Raw genomic sequence first — 24,455 nt, 5'->3', positions numbered from 1 at the left:
GAGCGGCTATTGGCGCGGGCCGACGGCGGCGGGCGGCGAAGTGGGCACGGGGGCGCCACGTGGCGAGCGGCTATTGTCGCCGGCCGGCGGATGGACGTGTCCGGCTAGACTTCGGACATGTCTGGCGGCTGTGGAGGATGGATCTAGGGTTAGGGGGAGAGTGGAACCGCGAATTTCGGAGGGGGGTGTATATATAGGCATATAGGGAGCTAGGAGAGTCCAAATGAGGTGCGATTTTCGGCCACGCGATCATGATTGAACGCTCTAGATGATGGAGAGGGTTTTGGTGGGTTTTGGGCCAACTTGGAGGGGTGTTGGGCTGCAACACACACGAGGCCTTTTCGGTCCCTCGGTTAACTGTTGGAGTATCAAACGAAGTCCAAATGGTACGAAACTTGACAGGCGGTCTACCGGTAGTAAACCAAGGCCCCTTGGCAAGTCTCGGTCCAATCCGGAAATGTTTAATCCCCACACACGAAAGAAAGGTAGAAATGACCACCGGAGGAGAACGGAGCACCGGAATGCAAAACGGACAATGGGGAAAATGCTCGGATGCATGAGATGAACACGTATGCAAATGCAATGCGCATGATGACATGATATGAGATGCATGATAACGACAACAACACATGGAGACAAAAAACCCAAACCCGATAAAATAAAATAACTTAACGCCGGAAACGGAAAGTGTTGGATTACATTTTGGGGAAAACATATCCGGGGTGTTACACACCGCAAGATTGAACCCAAAGGTAAGCACTTCTCCCATTGCAAGAAAGATCAATCTAGTAGGCCAAACCAAACTGATAATTTGAAGAGACTTGCAAAGATAACCAATCATACAAAAAAGAATTCAGAGAAGATTCAAATATTGTTCATAGATAGACTTGATCATAAACCCACAATTCATCGGTCTCAACAAACACACCGCAAAAAGAAGATTACATCGAATAGTTCTCCACAAGAGAGGGGGAGAGCATTGTATTGAGATCCAAAAAGAGAGAAGAAGCCATCTAGCTAATAACTATGGACCCGTAGGTCTGAGGTAAACTACTCACACTTCATCGGAGGGGCTATGGTGTTGATGTAGAAGCCCTCCGTGATCGATGCCCCCTCCGGCGGAGCTCCGGAACAGGCCCCAAGATGGGATCTCGTGGATACAGAAAGTTGCGGCGGTGGAATTAGGTTTTTGGCTCTGTATTTTATCGTTTGGGGGTACGTAGGTATATATAGGAGGAAGGAGTATGTTGGTGGAGCAACAGGGGGCCCACGAGGGTGGAGGGCGCGCCTGGGGGGGGGGGGTAGGCGCGCCCCCTACCTCGTGGCCTCCTCTTTTGTCTCTTGACATAGGGTCCAAGTCTCCTGGGTCTTGTTTGTTGAGAAAATCACGTTCCAAAGGTTTCATTCCGTTTGGACTCTGTTTGGTATTCCTTTTCTTCGAAACCCTAAAACAGGCAAAAAACAACAATTCTGGGCTGGGCCTCCGGTTAATAGGTTAGTCCCAAAAATAATATAAAAGTGGATAATAAAGCCCAATAATGTCCAAAACAGTAGATAATGTAGCATGGAGCAATAAAAAATTATAGATACGTTGGAGACGTATCAAGGTGCCAGATATCCGGGGCTCGGGCCGGATGTCCGGGCTGAAGTGGCCAAACTTCTGGTGCATTCTGTCGTCGATGCTGGATTTCTGGGGGAGAGGCCGGTTGTCCAGGAGTTGGCAGGGCGCCGGATGTTCGGGCACACGGACCGGATGTACGGCCGCTGATGCTGTTGGCCATATGTTGTGACATCTCTTGCGCGGCTGCCCAGGCGCCGGATGTCCGACCTCTGGTCCAGATGTCCGGCCGCCATAGCTTTAGCAGCTCCATCTTCTTCCGTCGTCGCTTCCAGGCTTACCTCGCGGATGGTGTAGTTTTTCCTTGGCGCTTGCACTCCTCCTCGTCGTCCGTAGTGTTCCGAGAATACCTATGCATGCACATGAGTGGAGTGTCAAGTAGTATACCATCCTCGACGGTGTCAAAGGAGCACGAGTAAAGGAGATGATTCACCTTTGTGTATGTGAAGTAGATGTCACACGTGTCACTCGCCGAACGAACTCTTGACATGGTGATGTCCATAGGATGCTTTGCATCATTTAGCCTACTAGATTGATCTTTCTTGCAATGGGAGAAGTGCTTAGCTTTGGGTTCAATCTTGCAGTGTCCTTTCCCAGTGACAGCTGGGGCAGCAAGGCACGTATTGTATTGTTGCCATCGAGGATAAAAAGATGGGGTTTATATCATATTGCTTGAGTTTATCCCTCTACATCATGTCATCTTGCCTAATGTGTTACTCTGTTCTTATGAACTTAATACTCTAGATGCATGCTAGATAGCGGTCGATGTGTGGAGTAGTAGTAGTAGATGCAGAATCGTTTCGGTCTACTTGACACAGATGTGATGCCTATGTTCATGATCATGCCTAGATATTCTCATAACTATGCGCTTTTATATCGATTGCTCGACAGTAATTTGTTCACCCACCGTAATATATGCTATCATGAGAGAAGCCACAAGTGAAACCTATGGCCCCCGGGTCTACTTTACATCATATAAGTTTCCGATCTATAGTTCTAGTCTACTATTTATTTTGCAATCTTTATTTTCCAATCTATACAACAAAAATACCAAAAATATTTATCTTATAATTATCAGATCTCACTTTTGCAAGTGGCCGTGAAGGGATTGACAACCCCTTATCGCGTTGGTTGCAAGGTTCTTGATTGTTTGTGCAGGTACTAGGCGACTTGCGTGTAGTCTCCTACTGGATTGATACCTTGGTTCTGAAAAACCGAGGGAAATACTTACGCTACTTTGCCGCATCACCCTTTCCTTTTCAAGGGAAAACCAACGCATTCTCAAGAGGTAGGAAGAAGGATTTCTAGTGCCATCGTCGGGGAGATCTACGCTCAAGTCAAGACATACCAAGTACCCATCACAAACTCTTCTCCCTCACATTACATTATTTGCCATTCGCCTATCGTTTTCCTCTCCCCCACTTCACCTTTGCCATTTTTTGCCCTTTTTTGTTCGCCTCTTTTTGCTTGCTTCCTGTTTGCTTGTGTGTTGGATTGATTGTTTGTCATGATGGCTCAAGATAATACTAAATTATGTGACTGTGCCAATACCAACAACAATGATTTTATTAGCACTCCGATTGCTCATATTACCGATGCTAAATCTTGTGAAATTAATGCTGCTTTGTTGAATCTTGTCATGAAGGATGCCGCTACCCATCTAAACAACTTTGTTGATTTATGCAATATGCAAAAGAAGAAAGATGTGGATAATGATTTTGTTAAATTGAAGCTATTTTCGTTTTCACTTAGAGATCGTGCTAAAACTTGGTTTTCTTCTTTGCCTAAAAATAGTATTGATTCATGGAATAAGTGCAAAGATGCTTTTATCTCTAAGTATTTTCCTCCTGCTAAGATTATCTCTCTTAGAAATGATATTATGAATTTTAAGCAACTTGATCATGAGCATGTTGCACAAGCTTGGGAGAGGATGAAATTAATGATACGTAATTGACCTACACATGGTTTGAATTTATGGACGATTATACAATTTTTTTATGCTGGATTGAATTTTGCTTCTAGAAATCTTTTAGATTCGGCCGCAGGAGGCACTTTTATGGAAATCACTTTAGGAGAAGCTACCAAACTCCTAGACAATATTATGTTTAATTATTCTCAATGGCACACCGAAAGATCCACTAGTAAAAAAAATTCATGCTATTGAAGAGATTAATGTTTTGAGTGGAAAGATGGATGAACTTATGAAATTATTTGATAATAAGAGTGTTTCTTCTGATCCTAATGATATGCCTTTGTCCACTTTGATTGAGAATAATAATGAATCTATGGATGTGAATTTTGTTGGTAGGAACAATTTTTGTAACAACGCGTATAGAGGAAATTTTAATTGTAGGCCATTTTCTAGTAATTCCTTTAATAGTTATGGTAATTCCTGCAACAACTCTTATGGAAATTTTAATAAGATGCCCTCCGATTTTGAGACTAGTGTTAAAGAATTTATGAATTCGCAAAAGAATTTCAGTGCTTTGCTTGAAGAAAAATTGCCTAAGATTGATTAGTTGGTTAGGAATGTCGATAGAATTTCTCTTGATGTTGATTCTTTGAAACTTAGATCTATTCCACCTAAGCATGACATCAATGAGTCTCTCAAAGCCATGAGAATTTCCATTGATGACTGCAAAGAAAGAACCACTAGGATGCATGCTAAAAAAAGATTGCTTTGTGAAAGCGTGTTCTTCTAGTTTTCATGATAATAATGGTGATCTAATAGTGATTGATGTGTTTCCTATTAAATCTTTGTTTTCCATTATGAATCTTGATAAATATGGGACTGAAGATGAGTCAACTTTAGTTAAAAGGCATCCCAATGATTCAGAGCTTTTAGATCTTGATGCTAAAATTAATAAAAGTGGGATTGAAGAGGTCAAAACTTTACATAGCAATGAACCCACTATTTTGGATTTCAAGGAATTTAATTATGATAATTTCTCTTTGATAGATTGTATTTCCTTGTTGCAATCCGTGTTAAATTCTCCTCATGCTTATGATCAAAATAAGGCCTTTACTAAACATATCGTTGATGCTTTAATGCAATCTTATGAAGAAAATCTTGAACTAGAAGTTTCTATCCCTAGAAAAGTTTATGATGGGTGGGAACCTACCATTAAAATTAAGATCAAAGATCATGAATGCTATGCTTTATGTGATTTGGGTGCTAGTGTTTCCATGATTCCAAAAACTTTGTGTGATGTGTTAGGTTTCCGTGATTTGCACCTTGCGGATTCCACCATTAAGAAACCTATGGGAAGAATTAATGATGTTCTTATTGTTGCAAATAGGAATTATGTGCCCGTAGATTTCTTTGTTCTTGATATAGATTGCAATCCTACATGTCCTATTATTCTTGGTAGACCTTTCCTTAAAACGATTGGTGCAATTATTGACATGAAAGAAGGAAATATTAGATTCCAATTTCCGTTAAGGAAAGGCATGGAACACTTTACTAGAAAGAAAATTAAATTACCTAATGAATCTATTATGACAGCCACTTATGGATTGCATACCAAAGATGACAATACTTAGATCTATTCTTGTTTTTATGCCTAGCTAGGGGCATTAAACGATAGCGCTTGTTGGGAGGCAACCCAATTTTATTTTTGTTCCTTGCTTTTTGTTCCTGTTTAGTAATAAATAATTCATCTATGCTCTGTTATGATTGTATTTTTCATGTTTTAATTAGTGTTTGTTCCAAGTAAATCCTTTAGGATCTTCTTGGGTGATTGTTGTTTGATCTTGCTGAAAAAAACCCAGAAAGTATGCGCTCACGAGAATAGTTTTCATTTTTACCAGAGAGCGATAAAATACCAATTCCAACTGCAGTAGACAAATATACAAATTATTCAGGTCGTCCTAATTTTTCAGAATTTTTGGACTTACAAAAGTATTCGAAACCTCGAGATTGCTGCAGACTGTTCTGTTTTTGACAGATTCTATTTTTCGTGTGTTGTTTGCTTATTCTGATGAATCTATGGCTAGTATCGGGGGGGGGGGGTATGAACCATAGATAAGTTGGCATATAGTAGGTTTAATACCAATATAAATAAAGAATGAGTTCATTACAGTACACTAAAGTGGTGGTTTGTTTTCTTATACTAACAGAGCTCATGAGATTTTCTGTTGAGTTTTGTGTTGTGAAGTTTTCAAGTTTTTGGGTAAAGATTTGATGGATTTTGGAACAAGTAGTGGAAATATCCTAAGCTTGGGGATGCCCAAGGCACCCCAAGGTAAAATTCAAGGACAACCAAAAGCCTAAGGTTGGGGATGTCCCGGAAGGCATCCCCTCTTTCGTCTTCGTCTATCGGTAACTTTACTTGAGGCTATATTTTTATTCACCACATGATATGTGTTTTGCTTGGAGCGTCTTGTATGATTTGAGTCTTTGCTTTTTAGTTTAACACAATCATCCTTTCTGTACACACCTTTTGGTATAGACTCACATGAATCGGAATTTATTAGAATACTCTATGTGCTTCACTTATATCTTTTGAGCTAGATAATTTTAGAGCACGTTGATGGTTTTATTTTATAAAAATTATTGATATCTCATGCTTCACTTGTATTATTTTGAGAGTCTTTTAGAACAGCATGGTAATTTGCTTTGGCTATAAAATAAGTCCTAATATGATAGGCATCCAAGATGGGTATAATAAAAACTTCCATATAGAGTGCATTGAATACTATGAGAAGTTTGATACTTGATGATTGTTTTGAGATATGAAGATGGTGATATTAGAGTCATGCTAGTTAAGTAATTGTGAAATTGAGAAATACTTATGTTAACGTTTGCATGTCCCGTAGCATGCATGTATGGTAACCGTTGTGTGACAAATTTGAAGCATGAGGTGTTCTTTGATTGCCTTCCTTATGAGCGGCGGTCAGGGACGAGTGATGGTATTTTCCTACCAATCTACCCCCTAGGAGCATGTGCGTAGTGCTTGGTTTTAATGACTTGTAGATTTTTTCAATAAGTATGTGAGTTCTTTATGACTAATGTTGAGTCCATGGATTATACGCACTCTCACCCTTCCATCATTGCTAGCCTCTTCGGTACCGTGCATTGCCCTTTCTCACCTCGAGAGTTGGTGCAAACTTCGCTGGTGCATCCAAAACCCGTGATATGATACGCTCTTTGACACATAAACCTCCTTATATCTTCCTCAAAACAGCCACCATACCTACCTATTATGGCATTTCGATAGCCATTCCGAGATATATTGCCATGCAACTTTCCACCGTTCCGTCTTTTTATGACATACTCCATCATTGTCATATTGCCTTTCATGATCATGTAGTTGAGATCGTATTTGTGGCAAAGCCACCGCTCATAATTTTTATACATGTCACTCTTGAATCATTGCACATCTCGGTACACCACCGGAGGCATTCATATAGAGTCATATTTTGTTCTAGTATCGAGTTGTAAATAAATAGAAGTGTGATGATCATCATTATTAGAGCATTGTCCCGTGAGGAAATAAAAAAAAGAGAGAAATGCAAAAAAAAAGAAAAGAGAGAAAGGCAAAAAAAGAGAAGGCCCCAAAAAATGAGAGAAAAAGAGAGAAGGGGCAATGTTACTATCCTTTTTCCACACTTGTCCTTCAAAGTAGCACCATGATCTTCATGATAAAGAGTCTCTTATTTTGTCACTTTCATATACTAGTGGGAATTTTCATTATAGAACTTGTCTTGTATATTCCAACAATGGGATTCCTCAAAATGCCCTAGGTCTTCGTGAGCAAGAAAGTTGGATGCACACCCACTTAGTTTCTTTTGTTGAGCTTTCATACATTTATAGCTCTAGTGCGTCCGTTGCATGGCAATCCCTACTCCTCGCATTGACATCAATTGATGGGCATGTCCATAGGACGTTGATTAGCCGCGTCAATGTGAGACTTTCTCCTTTTTTGTCTTCTCCACACAACCTCCATCATCATATTCTATTCGACCCATAGTGCTATGTCCATGGCTCGTGCTCATGTATTGTGTGAAAGTTGAAAAAGATGGATGTGTGGCCACACAAGAAAGTATCGGATCCAGAGTGATGATATACGTGATAGAGTTGGGTTAGCACCGATTGAATAGAAGCTTGTCCAACATCGTGTGAGATGGTTTGAGCATATACAACGCATGCCTCCGGAAGCTCAAATGCATAGCGGATGGTTAAAGCATGCGGATGGTTAATCGCCTTGCCTCCTTTCATCCTTTTTAAAGCCTCCTTGACCTCAGACTCCTGGATTCACCGCACAAAACACATGCTGGTCTCATCAAAGGAGTCGTCCAGTTCAATGGTAGAACTCTCATTCTCCCCATTGAACAGCTTGTCAAAGTACTCCCGCCATCTATGCTTAATCTCCTCGTCCTTCACTAAGAGTTGGCCTGCTTCGCCCTTGATGCATTTGACTTGGCCAATATCCCTCGTCTTCATCTCTTGGATCTTGGCCATCTTATAGATGTCCCTTTCTCCTTCCTTCATGCCTAATCATTGGTAGAGGTCCTCATATGCCCGACCCCTTGCTTCACCAACAGCTTGCTTTACGGCCTTCTTCACCATCTTGTACTTCTCTATGTTGTCTACACTCCTATCCAGGTATAGGACTCCGAAGCAATCTTTCTTCTCTTTAATCGCCTTATGAACATCATCATTCCACCACCAGGTATCCTTATATTCGCTTATCCTTCCCCTGGACACTCCAAACTCCTCTGAGGCCACCTTACGAATGCAAGTCGCCATCTTCATCCACACATTGTCCGCATCCCCTCCTTCCTCCCAAGGGCCCTCCTTAATGACCCTCTCCTTGAATACCTGAGCTACCTCCCCCTTGAGCTTCCACCACTTCATTCTAGTGACTTTGGCACACTTATCCCGCTGGACACGAATCCGAAAGCGGAAGTCAGCAACCGCCAGCTTATCCTGGGGTACAACACTCTCTCTAGGTATCACCTTACAGTCTAGGCACGCATGCCTATCTTCTCTTCTCAAGAGGATGAAATCCATCTGGCTAGAGTGTTGGCCACTACTAAAAGTCACCAGATGTGATTCTCTCTTTCTAAAGAGGGTGTTAGTTACAATCATGTTGTAGGCTAGAGAAAAGCTTAAGACATATTCTCCTTCTTGATTCCTGATGCCATAGCCAAAGCCCCCATGCGCCCCTTCAAAACCTGTGTTAGATATACCCATGTGGCCATTGAGGTCTCCTCCTATGAAGAGCTTCTCACCAATCGGTACACTCCTAACCATGTCTTCCAGGCCTTCCCAGAACTCCCACTTGGTGTTCTCATTGTGGCCTACTTGTGGGGCATATGCACTGATAACATTGAGAACCAAGTACTCAACTACCAGCTTGACCAGGATAATCCGGTCCCCACGTCTCTTGACGTCTACCACTCCATACTTGAGGCTCTTGTTGATCAAGATGCCTACGCCATTTCTGTTTGCAGCCATCCCCGTGTACCACAGCTTGAAGCCGGTATCCTCCACTCCTTCGCCTTCTGTCCTCTCCATTTGGTTTCTTGGACGCAAAGGATATCAACACCTCTCCTCACCGCAGCATCAACTAGCTCCTGAAGCTTCCCTGTCAGAGATCCTACGTTCCAGCTACCTAAGCAAACCCTCCTAGGCTCGGCTAGCTTCCTTACCCTTCGCACTCATCGAGTCAAATGTGAAGACCCTTGCTCATTTTCCACTACATCCGGGCACCGATGTAGCACGCCACTAAGGATGCGATGACCCGATCCTCGTAAATTTGCCACCGTATCTGGATCAAGATACGACATGCCACCTGGGAGATAACAGCCCGGCCCTTGCCCATTTTCTACCACACCCAAGTTCCGATGTGGCGCGTCACTGAGAGGGTTACGCCCCAACGAAAATCTTTTGGCTTTCATCTCCATAAGAGTGGCTGAGTTTTTACGTTGGCTCGCCAAGCCTATCAAAACCCTCCTCCTTTACCCGGGCTTGAGACTAGCTATGTTGAGCAAGCCATTGAGAATAAATGGATCTTCAGGAACAATACGGACACTGATGGTAATATTACTGTCTATAAAGCTCGACTTGTCACAAAAGGTTTTCGACAAATTCAAGGGGTTGACTATGATGAGACTCTCTCACCCGTAGCGATGCTTAAGTCTGTCTGAATTGTGTTAGCAATTGCCAGATTTTATGATTATGAAATCTGGCAAATGGACGTCAAAACAACATTCCTTAATGGATTTATTAAGGAAGAGTTGTATATGATGCAACCAAAAGGTTTTGTTGATGCTAAAGGTGCTAACAAAGTGTGCAAGCTCTAGCGATCCATTTATGGAGTGGTGCAAGCATCCCGGAGTTGGAATATATGCTTTGATGATGTGATCAAAGCATATGGTTTTATACAGACTTACGGAGAAGCTTGTATTTACAAGAAAGTGAGTGGGAGCTCTGTAGCATTTCTGGTGTTATATGTGGATGACATATTACTGATTGGAAATGATGCAGAATTTCTGGATAGCATAAAAGGATACTTGAATAAGATTTTTCCAATGAAAGACCTCGTTGAAGCTGCTTATATATTGGGCATCAAGATCTATAGAGATAGATTGAGACACTTAATAGGACTTTCACAAACCACATACCTTGAAAAAGTTCTGAAGAAGTTCAAAATGAACTAGTCAAAGAAAGGGTTCTTGCCAGTGTTGCAAGGTGTGAAATTTAGTCAGACTCAAAGTCCGACCATGGCAGAAGATAGAGAGAAAATGAAAGTTATTCCCTATGCCTCAGCCATAGGTTCTATTATGTATGCCATGTTGTGTACCAGACCTGATGTGTGCCTTGCCATAAGTTTGGCAGGGAGGTACCAAAGTAATCCAAGAGTGGATCACTGGACTGCAGTCAAGAATATCCCAAGTACTTGAAAAGGACCAAGGATATGTTTCTCTTTATGGAGGTGACGAAGAGTTGTCGTAAATGGTTACATTGATGCTAGCTTGATACAGATCCGGATGACTCTAAGTCACAAACCAGATACATATTTATATCGAATGGTGGAGCTGTGAGTTGGTGTAGTTCCAAGCAGAGCATCGTGGCGGGATCTATGTGTGAAGAGGAGTACATAGCTGCTTCGGAAGCATCACATGAAGGAGTCTTCATGAAGGAGTTCATATCTGATCTGGGTGTAATACCCAGTGCATTGGGTCAAATGACAATCTTTTGTGATAACACTAGAGCAATTGCCTTGGTGAAGGAATCTAGGTTTCACAAGAGTTCCAAACGCATCAAGAGGCACTTCAACTCCATTCGTGAAAAGGTCAAGGATGGACACATAGAAATTTGCAAAACACATACTGATCTGAATGTAGCAAACCCATTGACTAAACCTCTTCCGTGGGCAAAACATGATCAGCACCAAGACTCCATGGGTGTTAGATTCATTACTATGTGATCTAGATTATTGACTCTAGTGCAAGTGGGAGACTGTTGGAAATATACCCTAGAGGCAACAATAAAGTGGTTATTATTATATTTCCTTAATCATGATAAAGGTTTATTATTCATGCTAGAATTGTATTGAATGGAAACTTAAATACATGTGTGGATACATAAACAAATACCGTGTCCCTAGTAAGCCTCTACTAGACTAGATCATTGATCAAGAGATGGTTAAGGTTTCCTAACCATAGACATGTGTTGTCACTTGATAACGGGATCACATCATTAGGAGAATGATGTGATGGACTAGACCCATCCGTTATCGTAGCATATGATCGTCCAGTTTATTGCTACCGCTTTCTTAATGTCAAATACATATTCCTTCGACCATGAGATCATGCAACTCTTGGATAGCGGAGGAATACCTTGTGTGCTATCAAATGTCACAACATAACTGGGTGATCATAAAGATGCTCTACAGGTATCTCTGAAGGTGTCTATTGAGTTGGCATGGATCGAGATTGGGATTTGTCACTCCGTGTATTGGAGAGGTATCTCTAGGCCCTCTTGGCAATACAACATCACAAGAAGCTTGCAGGAAAAATGACTAAGGAGTTAGTTACGAGATGATGTATTACAGAATGAGTAAAGAGACTAGCTAGTAATGAGATTGAACTAGGTATGGAGATATCGACAATCGAATCTCGGGCAAGTAACATACCAACAGACAAAGGGAATTACGTATGTTGTCATAAAGGTTCAAACGGTAAAGATCTTCGTAGAATATGTAGGGAGCAATATGGGCATCTAGGTCCCACTATTGGTTATTACCGGAGACGCGTCTCAGTCATGTCTACATCATTCTCGAACCCGTAAGGTCCGCACGCTTAACTTTTGTTGATGATATATTATTATATGAGTTGGTGACCGAATGTTGTTCGAAGTCCACATACATGACGAGGAGCTCTGGAATGGTCCGGAGGTAAAGATTGATATATATATATATATGTATATATATATGTATGTATATATATATATATATATATATATGACGATGCTATTTGATCACCGGAAAGGTTTGGGGATGTACCGGGTAATCATCGGATCACCAGAAGGGGATCCGGGAGGCCCCGAGAGTTTATTAGGCCAAATGGGCCAACGAGGGAGTGCACACTAGCCCACATGGGGCTGGTGCACCTCCACCTCATGGCACGGCCCTAGGGAAGGAAAGGGAGAGGGCTGGCCCCTCTTACCTTTTCTCGCACATGAGAAAAAAGGGAAGGGGGCGCCATCGGTCCTGCCTTCTCCCAAGCGCTAGAAAAGTTAGGGGGGGCATAGGGCAGGCGCCCAAGGGGGCCAGCGACCACCCTTGGGGCGCACCCTAGGTACCTCCCCTCCCCCACCTATATATACATGAGAGGGAGGGGGCGCCACACACCCCACGACAATCCCCAAGCCGTGTGGGCCGCCCCTCTCCCCGGTTTCATCCTCAGTCAAGTTTTCCGCAGTGCACGGCGAAACCTAGCGGGTATAAGTTCACAACCACCGTCATCACAATGTCGTGCTACCGGAACTCATCTACTACTTTGCCTCTCTTGCTAGATCGAGAAGGCGAGGAGGTCATCGAGCTGAACGTGTGCTGAACGCGGAGGTGCTGTACGTTCGGTACTTGATCGGGACAGATTGTGAACGTGTACGACTACATCAACCGCGTTGATAAATGCTTCCGCTTAACAGTCTATGAAGGTACGTAGACATACTCTCCCCTCTCGTAGCTATGCATCTCCATGGATAGATCTTGTGTGTGCGTAGAGTTTTTTGTCTTCCATGCAACGTTCCCCAATAGTTGCAAATCAGGCTCCATACAAGCTAGCATTAGACAGTTGATCTCTGTTGATTCATCAACGAGTTTCTAGTAGGCATTCTTGGTTGTGGCATTAGCATTATTGGCAGGTTCCTAAGGAAGTAGATCCTCTAGAACATGTTCCTTTTTATCGTGTTTGAGAACAATTCTGAAATTTCTATAGTGGGTGGTAAAGTTTGTTCCATTCAGTTTATGCTTTTCCAGAATTGATTTCAATGCAAAGTTGAGTTGAGCAGGTGGTGCCATTGATCTACAACAAAAAAATATGCAATCACTAAGCAATGTGTTTATGTAGAGTAATTCAAGCCTTAAACGGAAATACTCCCACTGAAGTTGGCATCCCTCCACAAACTCTCAGTGATTCAGGATCCAACTAGCGCATGTGACTAGAGCCTTAGCATCATTGCTAGCCAACATACCTATCCAGTAAGCAACTCCTTGCTAATCGTATCTCTATAAGCCTCCTATCGGTCGAGTAGATATCTTATACCCCAGCTCCCAACCTTCTTTGCCACAAGGCCCAAAACCATTTTGATAGCCTTGTCAAGTTAACCAGATGCAGTGCATGTCCGTGTCTGACACGAACCCTTTAGTTCAAGGACACCTAGTAGCACCCCAATTTTATGAGCCCACTACTAGACATACTTGACACGTGAAGGTGCAACATCGAGGATGGAAATCCGCTAGATATTAACGAGGGATCTTTCTACCATATTGAAATACATAGAAAACAAGAAGCATAACAATCACAAATAAACATATATTGTGAAATAGTATGGCTCCTTCATGGATGTTCTTCCATGTTAGCTCTGACTCCGTTGACCATCTAGGAACTCCATCTTGTTTGTCACGCCGGGACGCCGAGCCACCAGCTTGATCTCTATCATCCAACTACTATAACTAGTAATGAATTTTACAGAGAATCACAGGTCGACACGCGAGTCGTTATACATTATAATTACATCACTTTGGCTCCTGCCGGTTGACAAACATGACACGCAGGCCATGTATAATTTACACACATGCATCACATACACATGAGCCATACTATTCACATCAAACCAGCAAAACAAAGTTATGCACAGAATCACATTCTACCGGTTTGAGTGATCGTGTACGAAATACAAGGCGCTACGCACACAGCGGTCCCCGATGGCGGATTCCGACCGGTAGGGGTAGGTCGTGTTACTACCTCATAGATTCCGATTACCATAAAACATAGCCACATCGATCCCCATGTGTAGTTGATCTCATCAACCGTGCACATAGCCGATCTCATAAACGACAACAAATCTCATCTACCGCCTCCACATATCTAATATGCATATGATCTAAATCCAAATCCTATAGCAGAGGCTCTGATACCACTGTTGGGATCTACGGTAGGGTGTGCCAACTGCAAATTAAAAAAATCCTACGTGCAGATCAACCAAGAACATGCTATGGGAGATAGATCACAGATCGTTACCACTAGACGCGTAGTGCCGTGCAGTGACAGAAGAGTTGGGGCAGCGTGTCTGTGTGGTTCGTCTCCTCGTCGTCCGATCTCCCTCGAACAACTGGTCGTCGAATCCTACTTACCGGTGCAAGTGCACCGTTGCACCGCCTCTAACGGTATCCACGCATGTAGGAGGAACACCGTGCGGTGGATTGCTAGGTCTGATCACATAGTCGGCGGCGAGTGGAGGTGGCTATTCGCAACACATGCAAAACCTAATGACAGCGCCGAAGCTATCAATCGAATGAGTGTGCCGCACCCTCACTATATATAGGCACCCATCACGGGCGCAAAACTTGGGCCTCGCACGGATCCTAAAGCCCAAAGTCTGTTTGGCCTGGATCTAAGTCCGAGTAGGATCACATCCGACTCATAGGGTTGTGTCCAGCCTCACAGGTTCCTTCCCTTAAGCGCGTGACCCCTTAGGTTCTCCTTCACTTGGCCGTGAGTCAGATCACATCTGGCTCGTTTAGTCGGTAGCGGCCTCTAGTAAAGTGTGCCGACTCCAAGTGTCTGATGAGGCTGGCTAGGCGAACCTGTACAACATGTCACACTTCTATTGCCTTTGCCACACGATATATGTTGTCGGGCTCAAGGCAAGTCTATCATCCTTGTGCTAGCCTGACCTCTTTCTTGTTCAAGTGATGTCGACCACAAACCGGATTATCTCATAATCCATGTTGCATGGCCATGCTTATCTTGGTCGGATCACACGAGGGCCCCAGAGTATATCTCTCCTGGCCGGAGGGGCAAATCCTATCTTGCTCGACCATGTCTCACAACATGGGTCTGGACAAGCTTGAAACCTAGCTTTGTAACTACCCAGTCATAGAGTAGCATTTGGTCGGCCTAAAGCAAGTATGTCACCATCCCGAGTGCTTGTGCCAGTTCAAATCTTTGGACATAGAATGTATGTTGTACTAGAGACTCACAGATGACATATTGTTGCGTCTCATAGTTGGGTCTGTCTAACTCGAACCTTATCTGGACTCGGATCCGACCATGTCGAATCCGACCAGATCCTTCCGAGCCCATATAATTCAGTTAGCATCTAATGCTCCATGGCTAGTGAGACCGAGCCATCCACCATGTCATATGCTAGTCTAGTTGGTTGCGCATCCACACAACCCTTTCGACTAGGGACCTTTTAGGACAGTCATCATACAATGCATAGTCCCACAAACAAGTCACGTACTTGCTGATACACATTATTGATAATGTCTAAGGACTATCTTTATTCATAAACACATAGGAAATATCATCATACATGATTGCCTCTAGGGCATATCTCCAACATCATCTGCCACTATGATGGTTCACATAGGAAAATTGTGGTTCCGTTCACGACATGCAGTTTAGGTTTTAATCTGGTTCTATGCAAGTTCGTTTAGGAGATCAAGTTTTTGAGTGACATGCTACTCTAAATTTCTGTTGCATGTTTAGATCTAATAATTGTCCAATCAGCCATTAAGAAGACACTATTGATCTCAATTTCATTATGCTGAAACTATTGCCTTATGTCACCATTTTTTTACTATGGGTTAATTAACAATGATATAATATTGAACACATAGAGCACCAATCCATATGGATTGTGGAAGTGTTTGGATTATCCCAGCAGTGGATTGAGTACTTCTAAACATAATTAAAGAGTAAGGCATGTATACATTTCTAAGTTTAATTCCTTCTTGCACATCGTGTGATGTCAAGTTCCGGACATAGTCATATGATTTACCGTTCTAGGTTGTAGTGTTGGCACGAAGAATCATAATAGGAATTTAACGAATATCGTGCCTTACTATCAAGATGAATAACAGTCGACTTAGATAGTGTTTGATTATGTTTCTCGTAAAGCTAGCTGACCAACATCTGAACTACTCTAACTGCTGTGCACAAGTCCAAATATAAGGATCTAAAACACCATGTGGAAATCCGAGAGGTCTTCTCCTATACTGCGAGACCCTGTTAGGAACATGATGATTTCGTGAATCACCAACTATGCTGTTTCGAGTGAATTTCATCAACTACATTGTTTCCAGTGAAATTCAGCAACAACTACATTGTTTCCTATCATCTAGGCATAGAAAGGCTTTGATATTCTTTTCAGTATAATTTAGATTTTTAGGGAGCAATTCAAGCCAGACATTGCCGAAGTAAAGAACTTGATTACAAGGTACAATCATGACTATCAATGCCTAGATATTTTTTGTACTTGACTAACACAAAGGGTGCAATATGTAGGTTCAAGAGCTCCTATGATTTCTGCCACCAAATAAGACTTTCATCCTAGATTTTCTTTCAAGATAACAATAAAGCCTTGGAGCATCCCTGTCCATGGAACAATACTGGAGTGAAAAAGTGCAACAGTCTTGCATTTCTCAATGCCCCTAGCTTTATTTTCATTGTTCTCATAATTCAGTGTGGTATTTAGAAATTCTGAACCATTTTTGCGATGATGTTGCGTATTTTACAACCCAATATAATCTCCTTTTAGATTGAATATGATCATTGATTTATATGCTTATGGATGTCCCATGTGAAGAAGTAGAGCTTATTTTGTGGATGGATGCATTGGTTTATGTTACCACCATTTAGATTTGTTCTTTACTGGGAAAATGTATTCGGTATTTTTTCTTTCAGTTTTAATGTAATCAAAATATTATTCTGCCCATGGTTTTTCGCACCTATGTTTTGTAATATTAGTCAAGACGTGCATTTGCACGTGCATGCTTACTAGCACAGGAAAGAGAAACAACGTAGATCTTGTGCGTTAGTTTTATAGGTAAGATTTAGTTTTCCTTTCTTCTTATACACAGACCAGGCTGGCTTGTGTTTCTGCCATATAAAAGGCAAAGGCTTTGACCGTGTAAAGGGGAGTTTTGTGTTTGAGTTATGAGAATATACAAAAAAGCGTCCGAGTTGTGGATGACCACATCGTGTGTATTACCTGTGATTTCGCATCGTGAAAATTTACTAGCGATGGAGGATTGATCATTGCATCGACGCCTATGTGCTGATCCAATGGGATCATTATTTTTGTTCGTGTATTTTCATACACGGGTGAAAGTTATTCTTGGAGGTTGCGAGAAAGAACTGTTGATCAAGCATCGCCATGAAAGATTGGGCCGTCTACACGCACGAATTAGCGTCTTGCTAGTTTGTGCCTCATGAACTAGTATTCAGAGCAAAGGTTAGTCACGGTGATTCAGTTTGCAATATCATCTATGGAGGCAAGAATCAACATATTGAGCAAGAACATATTGATGGAGGAGGAAGGCATCGGCGAGGTTGTTCTCTTTCACACTCATTGCATCGTGAAGGAGCTGTGTGTTAATTTAATGATTGGTGAAGGTTCTGCAGTCAACATGGTGAGCATCAAGGTGGTGACAAAATTGGGGCTGAATATGGCGCCTCTTGGAAGACCATACGCGCTGAAATGGTACAAAATCAAAATTACGCATCGGATTTTGCTAATTTTTAATTAAGAAAATACTGTTGTGCGGAATTTTTTTACGTTTGTCCTGTGCCTATGGTGTCATGCCATCTACGAGGAAACCCATGGTGCAAGCGCGTTGGGGCTGTTCGCGATGCTAAGAAAAATGGTTATTCTCTGTCATGGAAGGGCCAGCGAATTTGTTGTATTCCCATGCCAACGGATGTGTTTGCCGTAGATTGGAAAAATCATTTGCGGAGAAGAAGAGAAGAACTACAAGAAATAAAAGAAGTGGATGCACCGGTGAAGGGTCTGAATCTTTTGGTGGAGAAGGTAAAAGATGATGGTGTTGCAAAGGGACAACGATGGAGTGTTTTCAAAACCCAGTGCGTGATCAAGCGACGTGCATGCAAGATGATAATTGATGGTGGGAGCTTTACAAATGCCATCAACAAAGATCTTGTGAGGCTTTGGGTTTGTCCATGTGGCAGCACCCACAACCACACCATGTGGAGTGGATATAAAATCATGGAAAATGAAAGATTACACATAAGGTACGTGTTCCATTTGCTGTTGGAGATTACATTGACAAGGTGGATTGTGATGTCTTACCGATGGATTCTTGTCAGTTGCTACTGGGAAGACCATTGCAGTTCGATCATGATGCAGTGCATGCTAGAAGATCGAACACATACACTTTCATGCATCATGGGAGGAAGCATGTGCTAAAGCCAATGGTAGACAGTGCACTCACTAGAGAGCAGCACGTTCCGGAGAAGCAGGTCATGTTGGATATTGACTCGAAACTGAGGACGGTTTCTCTTGAAGGGAGGGAGGATGACACAACCACTATGACATCCTGTGTGTCGTCAAATTTTTTTCGTATTCAAACTGAATCAATTATGAAAGATGGAGATAATGTAATTACATGCATGGTTAGTCGTGTGCAGAATTGTGTTATGGCTCGACAACAAAAATAGGCAGTGGACTCGGATAAATTACATAGAGGGAAATATGAAGAGTACACATGATTTGTGGGCCAGAGATTGTCGAGTCAAATTGAAACAAATGTGTTGTGCTTGCTAGACGTCAAGATCAAAAGAAAAATACATGTGCCGAGAGAAAATGTGGTGCAAGGTTAAATCAAGAGTTTTAATTGGTTTAACATGTAAGAGAGGAGTGTGTACATGCATGCATCCAACAATCAGTTGATTAGCCAGGAGGAGCCACAACCAGCTAATATAATTCCCAACTTTCATACTCCTCCATGTATAGTTTTTGTAGGTTCAATTCCAATCGGAAGTAGTACTTGATTATTAGCCTTAGTTGGTATGTGTGTTACAAGAAGTCTTGGAGGGCACGACTTTTCATCATATATGAAACAGAAACAATGTATATCTTGTGCATTAGTTTTAGTAGGTACGATTTAGTTTTCCTTTCTTCTTATCTACAGAGCAGGCTGGCGTGTGTTTGTGCCATATAAAAGGCAAATTCTTCGTCCATGTAAAGGGGAGTTTTTGTGTTTGAGTTATGAGATTATATAGAAAACATCCAAGTTGTGGACGACCACATCATGTGTATTATCTGTTGTCGTGGGATGACACGATCACCTATGGGGCCACGAGCCCATTTTGTGGTTCGGCAAGGGGGAGATCACATTGCACAAAGAGCGGAAGCCGTGGGAGCAGCACGACAACAATGACACAGATGATTTTTACCCAGGTTCGGGCCGTCATGAGGCGTAAAACCCTACTCCTGCTTTGGTGGATTGAGTGGAAGAACACAACGGCCCGTGATGCTCGAACCCGACAAGGTTGCCTGAGGATGAGCGGCTACGCGCATACAAGTGTGAGGGGTCCCCATCCTCCTCTAGGTTTCCTTGGGCCTCCTTTTATAGCTCATGGGGTAACCACAGTGACAAAACAGTCTTTATCTAATGATATGATAGCTAACAATGCTATCATACGTACCTCTGGTAGTTAGGACAAATTGCATTAAATGCACTACTAGGAGTCATGCTGAGGATGCAGCTCGGCAAGCCTGCTGTGCCGCTTAATCGTCTTTTGCTTATCTGCTTGACATGCCTCTGGATGGGTGTCATGTGAGGGTAAACTATCTTCCCATGGGCTGCCACGTGCTTAGTGGAATCCACTTAATCACTTGGGGGCTCGACACCACACTGATAACTGTTTTGCGTCGCCGTGATGTGGAGCGGTAGAGCAGTGGTGCCTTGGTGGAGAGATTGGTCCTTGGCGGACCCGGCAAGCCTGCTGGGGAATCTTGGACTTGTCCTTGGGGCAGCCTCGACCCGGCCAGGCTCTCCTGCCCGGCAAGGGAGGCCTTCTCAAGTTGTTGCTTTGCTATCTTGTTTGTCTTGGTCTTCTTGATCCACTCTTTGATCTCACAAAGAGCTGCTTCTTTGGCTTGGTTTGGCTTTTGTAGGTTGGTGCTGGATATAGGGTGCCAACATGCGTGTGTATAAGTCTGGGCAACAAACATGAACGTTCGTTGCACCAACATCTGTGATTTCCCATCGTGGAAAGTTACTAGCAACGGAGGATTGATCATTGCATCGATGCCTATGTGCTGATCCAAGGGGATCATTTTTTTGTTCATGTATTTTTGTACATGGGTGAAAGTTATTCTTGGAGGTTGGGAGAAGGAACTGTTGATCAAGCATTGCCATGAACGATCAGGCCATTTACACGCATGAATTAGCGTCTTGCTAGTTTGTGCCTCAACATAGGCCACCCAAACCATGACCACACCATGTCATAGCTGGCCCATGCTCGCATTTTAGCGGACTTTTTTGCCGGCTTTCGTGGAACTTTGTTGCTGCAGCCGGTGGGAGAGAATCTATGGCTGCCGCCGACACCCATCGACTCCAACCCCTTAAGGTAGGCGCTGCATAGCCATAGTGAAAGTGCGTTATATCGACTAGAGGGGGGTGAATAGGCGATTTTTACAAATTCATGACTGAGGAATTTCTAGGTGAGGAAATTCCTAAGTCACGAACAACTAGCAGCGGAATAAGTACTCAGATGCAAGCATAACAGAGTAGTAGCACAGTCATCATGATGAAATGAAAGCAAGCATAGAGTACACAAAGCGTATAAGCAGGATAGGCAGGCTGTGGACAAAGTGACTGAAGAATTAGGACTGAGGAAATTGAGGAAGTCTTCAGTCAAAGTCTTCACACAGTAACGATCAAGTTCATCAACACATGAATGAGGAAATTAAAGGGTTGAGGAAATAGAACCAGTAGCTTGGTGAAGACGATGATTTGGTAGACCATTTCCAACTGCTGTGACAGTTGTATGTCTGGTTGGAGCGACTAGGTATTTAAACCTGAGGACACACAGTCCTCACCATATTCTCCTTGAGCTAAGGTCACACAGACCTCACCCAATCACTCGTGGTAAGTCTTTAGGTGACTTCCAAACCTTCAGAGGCTTGGTCACTCAGCGATCCACAGTTTCCTCTTGGATGCTCTAGACCATGACGCCTAACCGTCTGGAGGATGCACAGTCCTCAAAGGTAACAAGCGTCAGTTCCACATAGGAACAATCTCTTCAGTGATGCTCAATCACTTTGGGTTTGTAGGTGTTTGGGTTTGGGTTTTTCCTCACTTGATGATTTTCTCTCAAAGTCCTTCGAGGATGGGATGCTCTCAATGACAAGTGCCAGTTTCTCTCCGAGCAGCCAACCTACTAGTGGTTGTAGCGGGTGGATATTTATAGCCTAGGGAGCAACCCGACATGATAAGACATAAAGGCCCTTCAATGATATGACCGTTAGGTGGGTAGATATTTTGGGACAGCTGGCGCATAGCACAGCAACAGTCGGATATTTGAGTATCAAATTCCTCAGGGCTATCATGTTCCTCACCTGTAGGCAATCCCCACTGGTGAATCCCTACCTCCTCAGTCAGAACAAATTCCTCAGAGACCAGAAGATCTTCGTCTCCGTCACTAAAGAAATTGACTGAACCATATGAGATTTCCAATGGCTTCACTCTTGAAAGGATTGGGTAGGTGTAGGATTTTAAGATGAGCATCACTTGGAAACTTTTTCTTAGTTTTATCTCGACCTCCTTTAATAGTACGGTGTTTCCTATGACTCAAGAAAGAGAAAATGAAACTACAAAAACAAAAGTCTTCACGCTTCATAATCCTCGCATGAATACCAAGTCTTCAAGGTCGCACCAATTTCTTCAGTTTCAAAGTCTTCAAGAAAACCAAAGTCGTCAGCTGAAGACATTCATTTTAGGGATCGACTTTCATCGTAAATATCAAACTCCTCTAGACTTCTAGACCTATGTACACTCACAAACACATTAGTCCATTAACCTAGAAGTCTTCAATACACCAAAATCACTAAGGGGCACTAGATGCACTTATAATCTCCCCCTTTTTGGTGAGTGATGACAATATAGGTTAAGTTTTCAATGGGGATAAACATATGAAGTGTAAATACTAATATTGAGGAGTTTGATTGCAAGATATAGAAGAACTCCCCTAAAGATGTGCATATGTGAGGAATTTGCTTTGAATAGAAAATTAACATTGTTGAGTAGAATCATGGAGATCTCCCCCTATATCTTGTAATTCATACACACATTTAACATATGATATGAGAATTCGAAATGCATGATGAAATATGGTGTCTGATGAAATTCAGCATGCGTGCATTAATGTACTTGAGGAAATAGCATGCAGAAAACAGAGCAAAAGTATCAGACCACCATAGGACTTAAGTTTACAACTCGATCAACAAACACTTCAGAAGGGCGATAGTTGTAACTTAACCAAAACAAATGCCAATATATATAGAGGCCCACTTGAAGACTAAATCAAATTTCTCCCCCTTTGTCATCAAATGACCAAAAGGGCCTAAAAGTGAGGACTAACGCCCCTAAAGAATATCATCACGATGTCGATGGAGGAGCGCCAGCGTTGTTGGGGTCGTCCATTGGAGTAGGGCTTGCCGCGGTGTCGTTCAAATATTCAGCTTCATCTGTCTCACGTGATGAGGAATATGAGCTAGCAACAAGTGAGGAACTTTGACCTTCTTGAATTTCTTCGATGGTGGCTGTGACCAGTCAAAGTCCTGTTGGAAGCCCATCAGTTTGAGATCTTCATCACCGTAGAGCTGAGACAATACGGCCCAAGTGCGATCAAAGACTTCATGCAGTAGTAATGATTCTTCTTCACAGTCTTTTGCGTGATCGTCATATTCTGAAGAATTGAACCAAAGTGACATTTGACCCACTTGTGGTTGCGATCGACCTTCTGATGAAGACTGTGGAGAAGCTCACGATCAGTCATCACACATGGAGCAGTGGCTTAAGGATATTGCTTTGAAGCATTTGCGGCAGTATCATGCATGGAATATGATGCAACCCTGCGTAACTGTCCATCCAATGAATGAGTGCCTTCATCAATGACAGCCACCTTGCCCTTCTCATCAGCTGAGGAGACAGTCCGTTTGAGGACTTCAATTGGCGGCAAGTAGCTGAGATGATTGTGACAATCATCCTTGTAATGAATGAAGACCTTGATATGATGAATCTCATAATCCAGGGAGCATAAGGCTTCAACTCAAAAGGTGATAGAGCAGCATTGGCCAAAGTCCTCATGAAGAAATAATGGTAGTTGATAGGAATACCGTGGATGATATTGAACAACAGATTATTCATGATGCCCACAACCTCTTCTTCATCAGAGTTGTGGCCCTTGATCGACTGAGGGTTTTGGTCAATATGCGATATATAGTCCTTGGCACAAAGAGAAATTCTTTAACGAGGAATGTGGTCCTTGGAGCTTGGCCAGGCTTCAGAGGCTTCATTAGCACTTGCATCAGATGATTTGATAGTTCAGGTTCAGCATAGATGAGCCTTGCACCTTCAGTGGGAGGACTGACTGGGACGGCGTGAAGCTTTGTAATGAGAGTTTTCGGTCATCCTGTCTGTTGGGGAACGCAGTATTTCAAAATTTTTACCTACGATAACACAAGATCTATCTAGGAGATGCGTAGCAATGAGAGGGGAGAGTGTGTCTACATACCCTCATAGACCAAAAGCGGAAGCGTTGAGTAACATGGTTGATGTAGTCGAACATCTTCGCGATCCAATCGATCAAGTACCGAACACAAGACACCTCCGCGATCTGCGCATGTTCATCTTGGTGACGTACCTTGAACTCTTGATCCAGTTGAGGCTGAGGGAGAGTTTCATCAGCATGACGGCATGGTGACAGTGATGATGAAGTTACCGATGCAGGGCTTCGCCTAAGCACTACGACAATATGACCGAGGTGTAAAACTGTGGAGGGGGGCACCGCACATGGCTAACGATCAACTTGTGTGCCTATGGGGTGCCCCTCCCCCGTATATAAAGGAGGGGAGGAGGAGGCCGGCCAGCCCTAGAGGGCGCACCCAAGGGGGGAGTCCTACTCCAAGTAGGAATTGGCTCCCCTTTTCCTAATCCAAGTAGGAGAAAAAGGAAGGAGAGGGAGAGGGAGAGGGAAAGAGGGGCCGCGCCACCCTCCCCTAGTCCTATTCAGACTCCCCTTGGGGGAGGGAACCTTTGGGCTGCTTCCCTCTCTCTCCCCTAAGGCC

Source organism: Triticum dicoccoides, chromosome 4A, assembly GCF_002162155.2.
Source record: "Triticum dicoccoides isolate Atlit2015 ecotype Zavitan chromosome 4A, WEW_v2.0, whole genome shotgun sequence".
Taxonomy (NCBI): Eukaryota; Viridiplantae; Streptophyta; class Magnoliopsida; order Poales; family Poaceae; genus Triticum; species Triticum dicoccoides.
Note: the sequence above shows the minus strand (reverse complement) of the source record.